The sequence below is a fragment of the Labeo rohita genome, chromosome 8 (genome assembly GCF_022985175.1).
Source record: "Labeo rohita strain BAU-BD-2019 chromosome 8, IGBB_LRoh.1.0, whole genome shotgun sequence".
NCBI lineage: Eukaryota > Metazoa > Chordata > Actinopteri > Cypriniformes > Cyprinidae > Labeo > Labeo rohita.
The window spans coordinates 28,587,702-28,604,988 of NC_066876.1; positions in this window are offsets into that span (position 1 = coordinate 28,587,702).

The following is a 17,287-nucleotide window of genomic DNA, read 5'->3' on the forward strand; positions in this document are numbered from 1 at the left end:
AGATGACACCAACCTTTGAGAAAAACAATCATTTACTTTAACTCTCTGTGTTCTCTGCACAAGGAAATCTAAAATCCATCCTACAAGACTAAAATCCAAACCAAATTCATTAATGAGTTTGTCAACAAAAATATGTGGCTGACTGGTATTGAAAGAGGATGAAAAAACAATAAAAAGTAATTTAACAAATGTTTTTAGTTAATCCAGATGCTGAAATACTACACTGACCAAAATTCTAAACGCAACACTTTTGTTTTTGCCCCCGTTTTTCATGAGCTGAACTCGAAGATCTAAGACTTTTTCTATGTACACAAAAGGCCTATTTCTCTCAAATATCTGTCTAAATCTGTGTTAGTGAGCTCTTCTCATTGGCTGAGATAATCCATCCACCTCACAGGTGTGGCATATCAAGATGCTGATTAGACAGCATGATTATTGTACAGATGTGCCTTAGGCTGGACACAATAAAAGGCCACTCTAAAATGTGCAGTTTTATCACACAGCATCTGATGCATAGTAGGTCTCGTTAACAGACTTGAGTGGGCAAATGCTCACATTCGATGACGTCTGGCACTTTGGAGAGATGTTCTCTTCACGGATGAATCCCGGTTTTCACTGTACAGGGCAGATGGCAGACATGTATGGCAGGCGTGTATGGCGTCATGTGGGTGAGCGGTTTGCTGATGTCAACGTCGTGGATCGAGTGGCCCATGGTGGCGGTGGGGTTATGGTATGGGCAGACGTATGTTATTGACAACGAACAGGTGCATTTTATTGATGGCATTTTGAATGCACAGAGATACCGTGACGAGATCCTGAGGCTCATTGTTGTGCCATTCATCCACAACCATCACCTCATGTTGCAGCATTATAATGCACAGCCCCATGTTGCAAGGATCTGTACACAATTCCTGGAAGCTGAAAACATCCCAGTTCTTGCATGGCCAGCATATTCACTGGACATGTCACCCATTGAGCATGTTTGGGACGCTCTGGATCGACAGTGTGTTCCAGTTCCTGCCAATATCCAGGAACTTTGCACAGCCATTGAAGAGGAGTGGACAAACATTCCACAGGCCACAATCAACAACCTGATCAACTCTATGCAAAGGAGATGTGTTTCACTGTGTGAGGCAAATGGTGGTCACACCACATACTGACTGTTTTTGGACGACTGTTTTCGATCTCCCCGGACCCCCCCTAAAATACAGTAAAATTGCACATTTTAGAGTGGCCTTTTATTGTGGCCAGTCTAAGGCACACCTGTGCAATAATCATGCTGTCTAATCAGCATCTTGATATGCCACACCTGTGAGGTGGATGGATTATCTCGGCAAAGGAGAAGTGCTCACTAATACAGATTTAGACAGATTTGTGAACAATATTTGTAAGAAATAGTCCTTTTGTGTACATAGAAAAGGTCTTAGATCTTTGAGTTCAGCTAATGAAAAATCGGGGCAAAAACAAAAGTGTTGCGTTTATAATTTTGGTCACTGTAAGTGACCCCCCGCTTAGACCTGTATGCAGATTGAAGGGGGTCTATAGAACTCTCTGTCTTTTGCACAATTACTTTCTTTACTAATTTTTCAAAACTTTTCATAACTAAAGATGTGAGCGCCACAGATATAAAATCATCCAATATCTGTGCCTTATGCTTTTTCGGCACTGGAATCACTGTAGACTGCTTCCACAGAACAGGTACTTTTTGTTGATGAAGGGACAAAGCAAAATTTTCATAAAATATTGGACCTAACTGCTCAGCACATTCTTTAAGCAATCTCCCTGTATTATCAGGTCCAGGTGCCTTCCTACTTTTACACAATTTTAAAAAATGTTATCACTTCTCTCACATCAAAAAAGACAGTCATGCTCCCCGTTTATTCTACATTCATTTTTCAACCTCTCAACTTCCTGATTAAAATCATTAGTATCAAATCTTAGATAAAAAATTATTAAAATCATGTGACAAAACTGCATCTAAACTGAATCCATCCAAACTAATTCTATTATTCCTTTTCCTACTATCCTGACCTGTTATTAAATGCATCCCCTCCCAAGCAAAACCTAATTTCCCCCGTTTTCAATTTTGACTCAAGATCTTCTTTATAGGCAACTTTAGCCCTCCTGATTTCACACTTAATTTCTCTTTTTAGCCTATAGTACTCACCTGTATTTCCCTGTATTTCTTTAAATGCCCTATTTATTTTTGACAGAAGAATCTTGAGTGATTTTGTAACCAATGGTTTACTTTTAGGAAATTAGAGCCAAGTCTCTGTGAGTGTCAAAAACATAAATTTGCATCCCCATTTAAGAATCAGTTCCGTACTGAATGGTTTGAAGCATTCATACTGAAACCGAATTCACTCCTGTTTGTGTTCTTCATCAATGGCCTTATTTCTGGCTGTGCTTTGTGTGTGCATTTAGTAATTCTTCCTGTTGATTCACACAAGTCTGGCAAAGTGGACATCTCCAGTTAACAATACCGTGCCGTCATCTGTTTTCGTAGACTTAACAGGTGGTGCAGATGATCCGAATAGAATTGTCTTATGGTCATATTTGCTCACCCAAGACAAACGGCCTGTGAATTTCATTGACAGGCGTCTGCGTTTCTCTGTGCTGATGAGCACAGGGGTGGCGGGAGGCGGGGAAGGTCTATGTTGGGAGGTTGTCCTGGGAGACAGATGGTGACTAGATCCTCTTGATGCCAAGAATGTTCTGGAAGATCTCCATGCTAACAGTCCCAGGCTTATGTAGGAGGTGCGTACATCGGCACCATGTTCAGGCACAGGCCACATCCACGTTCCATCTGTTCCCTGCTCATCTTATCTGCATTGTGCCGAATGCCTCTGGGTTTGAGGCACGTACCTCAAAACTGTAGCTGTTTAGCACTGTGTGAACGCTTGTTTTCCAGCACTAAATGGAGCTTTGACCTTTGCTTCAGCGTTGTATCCAAAATCACAGATTTTATTGCTTGCATTCAAAGTAGCAATGAGCAAATCTCAGAGTAAATTCAGTGTTCCTAATGCATAGATCTCACTAAAAGCATTATGCAAGGCTGCTTAAACATTATTAACAAGAGCAGACACACACAAGCATCTATTTGCACGATTCTCTGGCACCGAATTGTCGCTTTGCGCTGATGTGTCATTAATCGGTGCCGGGAACTAAGATTCACGCTTCGCTCTGAAATTATGGAGCTCACCCTCCTGGCATGTTGAATCGCCACCCACTAGAACTGGTAACGAGACCTACTATGCATCAGATGCTCGAAAACTCTAGCACTTATACAGACAGAATTTTTAACAGCTTATCGCAGATGGCGAGAACTTTCTCATGCACTAAAGTTGAACACGCAAGTCACAGAGACCAGGCGCAGAGTAGTGCCAGCATTACTCATGGTTTTAGTTAAATGTTATAAGTGGAAAAAAAAAAAAGGAATGGATGTTTGACTTCGCACTGCTTTGCGTAAATACATGCAGCAACTGTCACGTAGACTAATGAGGATAGAACTGACCCCTTCAAAGCCCTGTTTGGATGGAACTTACTCACCCCCATGTCATCCAAGATGTTCATGTCTTTCTTTCTTCAGTCGAAAAGAAATTAAGGTTTTTGAGGAAAACATTCCAGGCTTTTTCTCCGTATAAGTGGACTTCAATGGGAGCCAATGGGTTGAAGGTCCAAATTGCATTTTCAATGCAGCTTCGAAGGGCTCAACACGATCCCAGCCGAGGAATAAGGATCTTTTCTAGTGAAACGACTGGCCATTTTCTTAGAAAATTAAAAAAAGCATATACTTTTCAACCACAAATGCACGTTTTTCACTAGCTCAACCTCATGCATTACGTAATCATGCACGTGTGATATAGGTGGGATATAGGTGGGAGTACCAACCCAGTGTCTACAAAGTGAACATGCGAAGAAAGTCAGATGCCTTTTACAAAAAAGCTAAAACAACGATGTCAGAGGATTTTGAAGTTGGACAAGAAAATGAGATGAAGTATTTTGCCCTACCCTACCTTTTTGAACCAAATTACACAGATGAAGAACTAAACATGCATGACTTTTCCAATGTGATTGCACATTACGTGAAAACGTGAATGCGCATCACAGACAGGGTTGTGTTCACATCAAAACCTGCCCAATTGCTACTCAAAACTAGCCCAATCGTGTTTCGAGGGGGTTCCCCATTAAAAATTTCGTTTGGTGGGGTAAAATACGTGTTTTTTGGCAAGGGTTCCCTGGTAAAATTCACATTCCAGGGGATAAATATCACGGTTTTGGGGTTGGGAACACTGATTGCAGAGCTTTTTGATTTGTAGTTAAAAAGGAACCGGCATATAATTTATTTATTGATTTATTTTAGAAAATGACCAATCGTTTTGCTATTCCTCAGCTGTGATCATGTAGAGCTCTTTGAAGCTGCATTGAAACTGCAATTTGGACCTTCAACCTGTTGGCTCCCATTGAAGTCAACTATATGGAGAAAAATCCTGGAATGTTTTCCTCAAAAACATTCATTTCTTTCTGACTAAAAAAAAGACATGAATGTCTTGGATGACATAGGGTGAGTAAAACATTGAAACAACTGGATTGTTAGCTAATTTGATATTTAGATTACTATTATATAACTTTTTGGTCAGATGCTGTCCTTATTGAAAAGTGCAACATGCAGAAGATTAATGCACAAACGGTAGGCCACGTCAAAAATCTGGGATTAGGAATTCACAGTTAGACAGGATTAGCTTTCTCATTGACTTTGATGAAAACTGTAATTTGCTCTGGAAATTTTAACAGATGTTGTGTGAGACAAACAAACTTGACAGATTGGGATGGGAAAAACTAGTCCTGTCAGAATTTGGGAGTTGATATTTTTTTGTTTGTTTTTTTTGGAAGGTTTTAGGTTTTGCATGCATGATATTGTGCAATGCAAAATACAATTCACTTGATGTTAAAATGATGACTCATATAAGTGTTTTGAAACTGTCATTTTTGACCATACATAAACATTTACAGTATTTTTATACAGTACTAGCCAAACTTTATTTTTGGTCTTTTTTTCAGCTTTTATTTTTATTGACACAGTAGAGAAGAAATAGAAAATTGTCTGCAAATGACAGATAATTTGTTATATTTTATACTATGTGTCACAGGAGATTTAGAAAAAAGTACAAAATCAGAGATTTGATAATGAACCACTTTGTTCCCATCTAAAAAAAAAAAATAAGCACCCAAGAATTCTTTGTTCTCTGTCTACATCTGTGGTTGAAACATAAAATTGCAAGTTACTTGTAAAGGAAACTTTTATTTCTTCTGCGTGCATAAATCTGATGGTTTGAAACATATCTGACCAGCGTTGCCAAGAGTTGCTATTTTTCAAGTGCTGGCTAGTAATTAATAGAAAATAACATGAGAAATGCTCCATAGTGCACCTTTAAAGATGATGTCTGAATGTGATTTTAACTACTATAAAATCAGCAGTTTTCCAGAAAAAAAAACACACTCAACCTGCACTCAGAGGCATTGCAAATATTTGGCCAATCAAGTGCTTTCTAGAATGAGAATGTCCCTCCTCCAAATTGTAAATACCACCTGCCTCTGACTAACAATAGTATGTGGCACAGTCACAAATGAGGCATAAACTAAAACCTGTTTGGTTTTATATAGTTAGGGGATTCAAGTGCACAGTGCTGAAACTCTATTGCAATTGTTAGAATGGCCATGGATCAACAATCTCCATGTAAAACTGATCGTGCGTACCAAACCGTAAGTCATGGAGACTAGAAACTTGGATGGATGGTAGTACTCATACCACCTACAACATCACCAAGGCTCTCCCCAATCACCCTGATGGGGGAGTTACACCGATTAAAAGTACGTAATCACTCGTAACTCCTAAACCATTTTAAATCCATTAATCAACGACTGTAAACGATTGTACATTGCGCACGATACACACAATATTCATATTGTACAATAAAGTTCATTCCAGACAACATTTCCTTTAGAACCACTGCTGTCAATCAAATTGTTTGTTAAATGACTGAGATGTAAAAACACCTACTTTTGCAAACTAGTCCTAGGTTTTTCGCTCAATCTGGGAAAAAAACACTGCAGTACAATTCTCTGGACTCTCTAGGTCAATAATTATCAAAAAAATAATCAAGCATGCAAAGTTTTAAGGAGATCGGACCACTGATGACGCTATAACAATCATAAACATAAAAAAACATGCTATTTCTATAGTAAATTAGCTGGATTTGCCAAAAATGCTTTTTTAAATAATTGATTTGATGGTTATAGGCTTGCTAAATAATGTCGTATTTCATATGTGCTTAAATGCCTTAAAGCGGTTGAACCCCAGTAATCGCTGCTTGCAGCTATATTATTTTTTTTATAATTATATCATATTTCAAGGAAACTGTGTTAACAGTTTCATGAGGCAAATTAAAGGAGAAGTCCACTTCCAAAACAAAGATTCACATATAATGTACTCACCCCCTTGTCATCCAAGATGTTCATGTCTTTCTTTCTTTAGACGTAAAGAAATTATGTTTTTTGAGGAAAACATTTCAGCATTTTTCTCCATATAATGGACTGTTATGGCACCCTGATTTTGAACTTCCAAAATGCAGTTGTAAACGATTCCAGATGAGAATGAAGGGTCTTATCTAGTGAAACAATCAGTTATTTTAATTTAAAAAATACAATTTATATACTTTTTAATGTCAAAAGCTCATATCTCTGTGGACTGTTTTTTTCCGGTTCATGACAGTTAGGGTATGTCGAAAAACTCCCATCTCATGTTCTCCCTCAACTTCAAAATCATCCTATACCGCCGTTTTACCTTTTTTGTTAAGGGTGTTTGATCATCTTTGCATGTTCACTTTGCAAAGATTGGGTCGGTACTTCTGCAGCGATATAGGATGATTTTGAAATGACTTTTGAAGTTGAGGGAGAAAATAAGATTGGAGTTTTTCGACATACCCTAACTGTCTTGAGCCAGAATACAGAGTTCAGGGAGAACAAGGCAAGACGAGCGTTTGAGATTAAAAAGTATTTAAATTTTATTATTTTAAAGAAAATAACTGATCGTTTCGCTAGATAAGACCCTTTTTCCTCGGCTGGGATTGTTTACAGCTGCATTTGGGATCATTTGAAGCCGCATTTAACCTGCCTTTTGGAAGTTCAAAATCGGGGCACCATATCAGTCCATTATATATAGAAAAATGCTGAAATGTTTTCCTTAAAAAATATAACTTCTTAACGACTGAAGAAACAAAGACATGAACATATTGGATGATGAGGGTGAGTACATTATATGTGAATCTTTGTTTTGTGTGTGGCTTATTAGATCAGTAAAAGTAAATGTTATATTATATGACAACTACTTTGAGACTAAGTTTTGCCTTAAGAGCAAACTAATTAAAACTTTGCATCCCTGTTTAAGAATTTAGACAACAGGAAATTATCAGCATAGAACAAAAAACAAGCCATTTAATGTGTTTTGACGAGTGTATGGTTCTGTTGGGAGGATGGAGCTCTTTAAGATGTTCACAGATAATAACATTAGCAACTGGCGACTGCGTGACCTGTCGTCCGTCTGCATATGAGAGCATATCATTTCGCAGCGAATGAAAATATCAGCCTTGTCTTGTTGTTCTTCTGAATATTTGTTTTATTAGATATATTCAAATTAAAGTCCCGAGGCCTATCTGTTCAAAAGCAATGCGTGCTCTCGGTACACTGCTCTTGTCCTTCTGCAGAAAATAAATGTCTCGTTGTTTGTTGATGGGAAGGATTGCAATATTGAAATAGCACTCGTGCGGTGTGCTTGGACTGATTCAAGGACGCAGAGGTTGGCCAGCTTATTGCTAATGTAAATAAATGCAAATATTAAAATGGAGCTTTGCGCCCATGATGCGGCATTAGAGTGCTGTTTTATGTCCGTCGGGGGTTAATAATGTGAATTCCATCGATTTCTTGCTTTTAGAGAAGTGTTCACAGATTTTCTGTCCGTGGTGGGATTGTTGTGCTTGTTAATCCATTTGAGTCAGAGTGCGGTGTGTCTTGCTAGGTATAGGTCATTGCTAATGGGATGCTAATGAGAGCCTGCTAATCAATTTGTGCTTAATCAGCCAATCAATGTTCGCTGTAGCTGGCAAGCACACGGAGCCCCCAACGGCAGCAGAGCCGTGAGAAACTGCAAGACTTCTTGCCCTGGGTTTAAACTCAGTTTGTTACTTTCCCTCACACTGATTCCATCGCTCGAAGGAGGGATTTCAAGCGGTGCTGGTCTAATTTTACATAGATGAAGAGACGAAAAAAATAAAATATATATTAATATCTATCCGGTAGGTCTCCCTCATACAGTCCTGAATAACTTGCTTCATTGGATTGTATGGGTTCACCCAAAAATGAAAATTCTGTCATCATTTACCTACCCTCGTTATTTCAAACAACGTTCTTTCTTCTGTGGAACACAAAAGATGATGTTTTGAAGAATGTTGGTACCTAAACAGTTTCAATTCCCATTGACTTCCTTTGTATGGACAAAAATACAATGGAGGTCAATGGGAACCAAAAGTGTTCAGCTGTCGACATTCTTCCAAAAATCTTATTTTATGTTTGGAATGACATGAGGGTAAATGGTGACAGAATTTTCATTTTCAGGTGGATTATCCCTTTAAAACACTGTATAATCATACATTTTATGATTTTATGCCATTCAGTTTGCTAAATATTGTTGCTAAATATTGTTAATATATAGCTGCTTGATTAAATACACGTTTTTTCAAAGTTATCTAAACTTTAGTAATGTTCTGTCTGTGCCAATAGCCTAGTGGGCAAGTGCGCTGACATCCCGAGTTCGAAACCCAGCGTGAGGACCTTTCCCGATCTCGCCCCCCTCACTTCATTTCCCATCTGCTCTCCACTATCCTATCATAATAAAAGGGAAAAACACCAAAAATAAACTTCAACAATGTTCTTAAAACGTTAGCACAAAAACATTATTTTAGATTTTATCTTTATACACTTTTAGTGGGGCATTCATTTAACATTTTGCAAATAATGGTCTCAAATCATTAGCACAAACATGTTATTAATACATCAGTCCTGGAACTAATTCAGAAATGTTTTAGTTAAACATTCATTTAACATTTTTTAAACAGTTGTAAGGTACCCATAATACTTGCAAAAACCATAAAATATATATGTGTATATATATATATATATATATATATATATATATATGTATATGTATATGTATATGTATACATATACATATATATATATTACATATAGTTAATATTATATTACATATAGTTGACTGTTGACAAATGATGCAGGGCAACAACTCCATAAATGCAGTTATGCCCTAAAATTCAAGATACTGGTGCACAAAATATCCCTGTATGTGTTTTATCACATATTTATAATTTATATATCTCACAAATCACACAGGCAGCAAGAGCAATGTGACACCAGTGGTGATTTTGTCCTGATCTATCACGATCTTAAATGTGATTTTATACAACGGTTCACTAAATAAAAAGTTGATATGGTGTTATATTTTAAACACAATATTATGTGTTTTTGCTCAGTTTTGCAGAGAACATATTACCTTTGAAGCCATAGCCACAGCTGTTTAGTTTCTGAATGAATCTGCGTTTTGAATGAATTGTGTGAACCAGTGATTCAAAAGCCCATTCATAAAGAGAGCCAATTACTTAATTGCTGAGTGACTCAGCCGTTTGACTGAATCGAATAAATTAATAACTCATAAAGACATTTACCACCACCTGATGGCAGATTTAGTTGCTTATTTGGAGTATTATTTCAGTAAAAAAAAAAAAAGAAAGAATAAAAATAAAAACATTAAAGGGATAGTTCACCCCCCCAAAAAAAGATTAATTCTGTCATCATTTACCCTCCTGTCGTTTCAAACCTTTCTTTTGTGGAACATGACAGAAAGTATTTTGAAGACTGTTGGTAACAAAGCTGTTTTGGTTACCAGTGACTTTGTATGAACAAAAAATAGTTTATAGTTTACGTTAGGGCGTTGCAGCTTAAATGTTTATGTGTTATGAATTATATGTTGAATCAAATAGAATATTTCTTTCTAAAGCTACAATTTGTAATGTCTACTTGATACTTTCTCATTTAGCACAAAAAATAACTTAAAAAATAATCTTTTGTGGGTATTTTCACGGTTAAATTTATTTTGCGATTAATCAACACATCATGTAATTAATTCGATTAAATATTTTATATATATGTTCAAAAAAGCTATTATTGACCAATTTGTTCAAGTGATTTTGGTCTATAAAATGGTTGTAGGCTTTTAAAAGTACTAGTGGAATAAAACAGAGCAAAGAGTGCACATTATATGTGTTACTGATGCTTCATCTACTTTTTTTTCTTTCATTCTTTTGGGGTATCATCAAAATGTTCAAAAACTAAACTGCATATTCACATTTAAAGTCTTTCAAATATCTTTAGCACTTTTTTATTTGCACACCCCCAATTCATAAAAATCCCTCTCATAATTATGACTCTGTGCTGGTGTCCATCTGCATTCACTGACATGGCTTGAAGGAAGCGTTTAACCTTGTTTGCAACTGGTAACTTTCTTTTGACCTCCAGGCTGTAGTTTACAATTCGTTTCCCCAGTTCCATGTCCTCTGAGTTCCTCATGATTCATTTTTCCGTTTATTTTTTTTTAAACATCAATCTGTACTTCCATTCAACCTCATAAGACATGTTGATCGATTCTAGGCGAAACATTAATCCTTGTTTTAAAAACTCTCCAAAAAATGATGTAAGCCACTCCATTTTCCGCCAAGCTCTTGTAGCTGAAAGCACATTTCCTTGAAAAGGAAAAGAAGACAAATGCAAGAACCCACACGCGCACAAAACAAGAACTAATCCCTGACCTGACAGGCGGGAGAGGAAAAGCTATGAATTAATCTAAGAGAAAGATCACAAATAAAATCAGCCTAGCGGTGACCGTTCACTGGCAGGCAACTGTTTCCCATATGTCTCTCTTCCTGTGAAGAAACGGAATGAAATTGCAGAGCGCTATTGAATGTAATCATACATTTGTTAAAGAGTGTGAGAGAGGCAGTCACATCCCATAACAAACTAATCTATATCCCTTAAACACTGCCCAGCTGTCAAGAAAAGGAGGAAACGAGAGCGTTTAGGAGTTTGTGCTGAATCAAGTGCTTTTTTCCATAAAAGAGACACGCTGAAGAGCTGACAGCGATGACCTCCACCTGTCACCTGTTATGACAAGTAAAAACAGAGTGTTTCTTATTTTGCACTTGTTTGGGAATGAGTCATGCACTGATTGAAAGCACTGATGTGAAAAAATGTACCATGATTCTCTTGTCTTTTACCAGCACATACAGTATCTTGGACCTTTTCCTTTTACTAGCTAGTCTGCAAGTGTGACTAAGAGTTATTGGTGCCAGTAAATAATGTTGATCTGTTCTTCACACAAAGTTATCAAATGATTTGGAAAGAAAAAGTTTGCCACTGTATAGTGACTTTATAATGAATAATGTATTCATTAGGGACAGTTAGTAGTGACTTTTATGGAAAAAGCATTTCAGATCGCGGCTAAAATAATCGTAAATGTGACACAAATTTGTAATTTTTTACTATGTTTTGTGCATGCCATCGTTTCACAACAGACACAGCTGCGCAAGCCTTGATGTCTGATTCACGAAAATGATGAGATTTTGCTATGGAACAAATAGTAGATTAATGACACCAAAGACTGCCTGTTAGATTTTCCTAAAAATGAATTGTATCTCGTGTATAACCATTATAGAGACATCAGAGCCAGTGGCAAATTCCAGGAGATCTGGCCGAGGCAAGGCTGCTCTCTGCGGGCTCATGAGTGCTGAACGCCTGCTGATGCCCTGGAGCTCAGATCTCCAAAAACGTCAAAGCTAATTTTTCAAATAGACATTATCTTATTAACAAACCACATATTTGAAGTCTAAACAAGTGCGTTCTTTCCTTAAAAAAACTCTTAAAACTACATTTAGTGACACAAACAGTATTATTTATAAAATTATAGTGGCATCCGTCATGACAGTCGCTGTGAGAAATACTGAAAGCAGAGTGATAAAAGCAGTGAAATTTTTGGAGTTCTGTTATCACTAGAATATCACACGCCTCTTAGCCAATCAGATTTAAGGACCAGAAAGAACTGTTGTATAAACTGATCTATTTACTGACATATTAAAAATGTAATTTACAGTTGAAGTCAAAAGTTTACATACACTTTGCAGAATCTGCAAAATGGAAATTATTTTACCAAAGTAAGAGGGATCATACAAAATGCATGTTATTTTTTTATTTGGTACTGACCTCAATTAGATATTTCACATAAAGATGTTAACATATAGTCAACAAGAAAAAATATTGGTTGAATTTATAAAAATGACCCTGTTCAAAAGTTTACATATACTTGATTCTTAATACTGTGTTGTTACCTGAATGATCCACAGCTGTGTTTTTGTTTGTTTGTTTAGTGATAGATGTTCATGAGCTCCTTGTTTGTCCTGAACAGTCAAACTGCCCATAAATTCTTTGGTTTTTCAGCATTTTTGTGTATTTGAACCCTTTCCAACAATGACTGTATGATTTTGAGATCCATCTTTTCACACTGAGGACAACTGAGAGACTCATATGCAACTATTACAGAAGGTTCAAACGCTCACTGATGCTCCAGAAGGAAACATGATGCATGAAGAGCCTGGGGGTGAAAACTTTTTGAAATTGAAGATCAGGGTAAGTTTGAGTTATTTTGTCTTCTGGGAAACATATAAGTATGTTCTTTAGCTTCTGAAGGGCAGTGCTAAATGAAAAAATATGATATTTAGGCAAAATAAGAAAAATGTACACATCCTCCTTCCATTCAAAAGTTTACACCCTTGGCTCTTAATGCAGCATTTTTCCCTCTGGAGCATCAGTGAGCATTTGAACCTTGTGTAATAGTTGCATACGAGTCCCTCAGTTGTCCTCAGTGTAAAAGGATGGATCTCAAAATCATACAGTCATTGTTGAAAAGGGATAAAATACACAGAAATGCTAAAAAAAACAAAGAATTTGTGGGACCTGAAGGATTTTTCTTAAAAACAACAGGCAGTTTAACTGTTCAGGACAAACAAGGGACTCATGAACAACTATCACTAAACAAAAAAAACACATCTGTGGATCATTTAGTTAACAACATAGTGTTATGAATCAAGCGTATGTAAACTTTTGAACAGGGTCATTTTTATAAATTCAGCTATTATTTTCTCTTGTGAACTATATGTAAACGTCTTTTATGTAAAATATCTTATTCAAGTCAGAACTAAATAAAAAATAACATTTTGTATGATCCCTCTTATTTTGGTAAAATAACATTTTCCAGTTTCTGCAAGGTGTATGTAAACTTTGTAAGTCAACTGTATATATTCACAAATATATTGTAAAAAAAAAAAAAAAAAACATGACATTAAAAAATAAAAGTATTTTTTTAAACTTAAATTGTCATAGATCAGAAAAAAAAATCACCCAAAAATAGAAGACTGAAGCAGTATTTTCTTTTATTTACTTTTTCACCAATCATTTTTTTACAGTGTATGATGGAAAGGACACATCAAAAAGCTCTAAATAGTTTTTACACAGGATGTGTACCAACTGTGCCCACTCGACCAAAAGCGCTGCCTCGTAATCTTACTTTTTAAAGGTGAAAATCTTTTCAGTGTTCCTCCGCACTATGATTATAACGTGTATTCCATCCTATCCATATTGAATAGTGAGCCGGGAGTGAAACCAGCCCTGCAGAGACGGCATTCCGATGAGGAGGAGTCATTACAAATTCTTTTTGATAGGAAATGTATTTGAATATCTTTCAAGCTGTCCCACTCACACCCCACACCTTTTATTTTTTCGTATATTATTTAATCCTAAGTTTGTCGTTGCAGGGTTTGATTTTGCAGTGTACAAAGAATTCACGCAATTTAAACAAGCAATTTCCAAAAAAGAAAAATTACCTCTTGGCCTCATATACATTGGAATGTCGTTATGATCTGAAAGCAGCCGCCCACACTGTCTCCGACTGTGATTTTAAACTTCAGGAGATGAAATGTGGGATTGTGGGTGTTTGGATTCAATTCATGTCCATGTGTCTATTCTTGTCATTTTTAGCTCTGTTTTTTTTGTCAAATACAGTTAACTCAATTATGCCATCAAAGAAACATTAGGTAGCATTTAACACTAAGAGTATATACCTAAAAGTAAAATATAACATAAATATAACAGCAAAAACAAATAACAATACAAATATTAGTAGTATTATTAATGTTAAAACATTGTTTTTGACAGATACAGATGTCAAAAACAATATGATAATATTTCATGACAAATAGTTTTTTTGGCACACAAAAACAATATTTTAACATTAATAATAAACTAATAACTGAAGTTAAAACAGTTAAAGGTCAAACTACTGTACTGTTACTGGCCTATCTCTAATTAAAATAAATAAAAACATTTAAAACAATAAAAAAAAGCTTTTTTGATGTAAAATTAAGAAATATAACAATAAAATAAAATATTAATAAAAAATAAATATATATAAAATAAAATAAAATATAAATATTTGCATTATTTCTAGGTCACTATCTGTACTTGACATAATCATTACAATTAAAGAGGGTTGATAATGTAAAATTAGTAAATATATTAATAAAATACAAATATATATAAATAATAATGTGAAATATAAGACTAAATGATAAATATCTGCACTTTTTAGGTCACTGTTTGAATAAAAAATAAATAAAAAAAATTTTATTTAAAAAATGTAAATGTATTAAAATATATATGAATTATGGAACTAAAATATAAACATTTGCACTATTTTTAGGTCACTATTTCTACTTAACATAAATATAAACATTATAATTGTCAAAAATGAAACAAAAAAATAAATATCTGCACTTTTTAAGGTCAGAGAAGCAAATATATTGGATTGGCCAAAAGGGGAAGAAACCAAATACAAAAGAGATTTTAAAATATGTATAAGTTTTTTTTTAAAAAAAGGGTTAAATAAAAGGAGTAATGGTTTCTAACTATGTACTTAAAACCACAATGAAAATTCACTTTTAGGCATGCAGTAATTCAGAAAGAGAAAAGTATGTATAGATCAGTTTGAGAAAGAGATTACATATTTTTATATAACAATAATAACAGGTAAGCCTTATATACAAGCCTGCCAGGTAAACATGTTTGCAGTGGTGGGAAACAAAAGACTTGGTGACTAGAGCTATATCTAGACATACTTTTTTGGGGGCTCGTCATTATTATCAGTATCCAAAAAGCTAAAGCAGGACCTGCATTCTTGCCCTGCGAGCTTCTCTGTAAATGAGCCGCCCCGTGGATCTGTTTCCCTGCCGCCCGTCAAATGCTCTTCGTCTTTCCCAGAGTTACTAAAGGAGCTGTTCTCCTCTGCCTATCAAATCCTGTTTAATCTCTCTTTAAGAACACAGCCTTTCATCTCTCCAGCCCCTCATGGGAAAAGCCCATTTAGGACCATCACCGTAGGGTCATTCCAGAAGGTCGAAGAAGACGTGCTGTTCGATGCACACCACTCTCGCCAAAGTGACAGTAAGGACGGCGTGTGTCCTGATATTAACTGAGGACAAAGGACATCTGAAGTGTCATTGGTCTGTGTTCTGATGGGAGGTAAAGGTCATTGCAGTGCAGCAATGTGCATCTGAAAACTGTTATATTTAGATGTGGCTGACAAACACAATCTGACATGCAAACTGATTTTGCAGGGTTTCTGAGGGTGTTAAATGGGTCTTAAGCACTCTTAATTTGCGCTTCTACAAATTAAGGCCTTAAGGGGATAGTTCATCCAAAAATGAAATGCTGTCATCATTTACTCAGCCTCAAGTTCTTTCGAAGCTATATGAGTTTTTTTCTTCTTTTGAACATAAAATAAGATATTTTGAAGAATGTTGTTGGTGCCCACTGACTTCCATAATATCAGAAAATATTACGAAAGTCAGTGGAGATCAGACACTGTTTAGTATGGAAGGCTGTTTCCACCACTGATTTATATCCCTTAATTGTGTTTTTTTTTTCCTCTCAGAATTGTGAGATATGAATTCGCAATTGCAAGTTATAAAGTCAGAACTGTGAGAGATAAACTCGCAATTCTGAGAAATGAAGTCAGAATTACATGATATAATCTCACATTTTGCGAGTTATAAAATCAGAATCGCAAAACATAAACTTGCAATTCTGAGAAATGAAGTCAGAACTGTGAGATATAAACTCAATTCTGACTTTTTTTTCTCAGAATTGCAAGTTTCTATCTCACAATTATGACTATTTTCTCAGAATTGTAAGGTTTTCTCGCAATTCTGACTTTATACCATGCAATTGCGAGTTAAGTCAGAATTGTGACATAAACTCCCAATCAGTTTTTTTTCTCAAAATTGGACTTTATAACTTGCAATCGTGAGTTCATATCTCACAATTCTGACTTTTTCCTCAGAATTGTGAGATATAAACTCATGTAAACTTGCGAGATACAAACTTGCATTTGCAAGAAAAAGTCAGAATTGTGAGTTTGTATCTTACACTTCTGACTTAATTTCTCAGAATTGCAAGTTTATATCTCACAATTCTGACTTTATAACACACAATTGCGAGTTATTAAGGCAGAACTGTGAGATAAAACTCACAATCAGTCTTTTTCCTCTCAAAATTGAACTTTATAACTTGCAATCATGAGTTTATATCTCACAATTATGAGGATATTTGATTTTTTTTATCATAAATTCACTTAATAATAAAAAATTAAATCATTCACATGAATAAATTTCTCATATCACGAATTCTCCTATAATTTTTGCATCTATCTTGATTTAAGAATTTTGACATTTGAACTGGAAAACAAAACAAAGCTGCAAGCAGCACTGAAAGGGCCCTTGCACTTTAGGAAAACACCAAAGTGGTAAGCAACATGCATTTAAAATGTTAAATATAGGAGGAGTATGTCAAAATCAATTATATGTGCCAAACGTCCTGTTGCCAGCTGGTGGTGCTATGACTGTAACTGAATATTGGCATGTAGATGTGTTCAGGCCAGGACTTTTATCAAACATTAAGTTTGGTGCAGATTGAACATGGAATGTTTGAGTTAGTGTAAAACATGATATATCCTGTCTCCAACAGATAGCGCTATGATTATAACTGAATATTGGCCTTT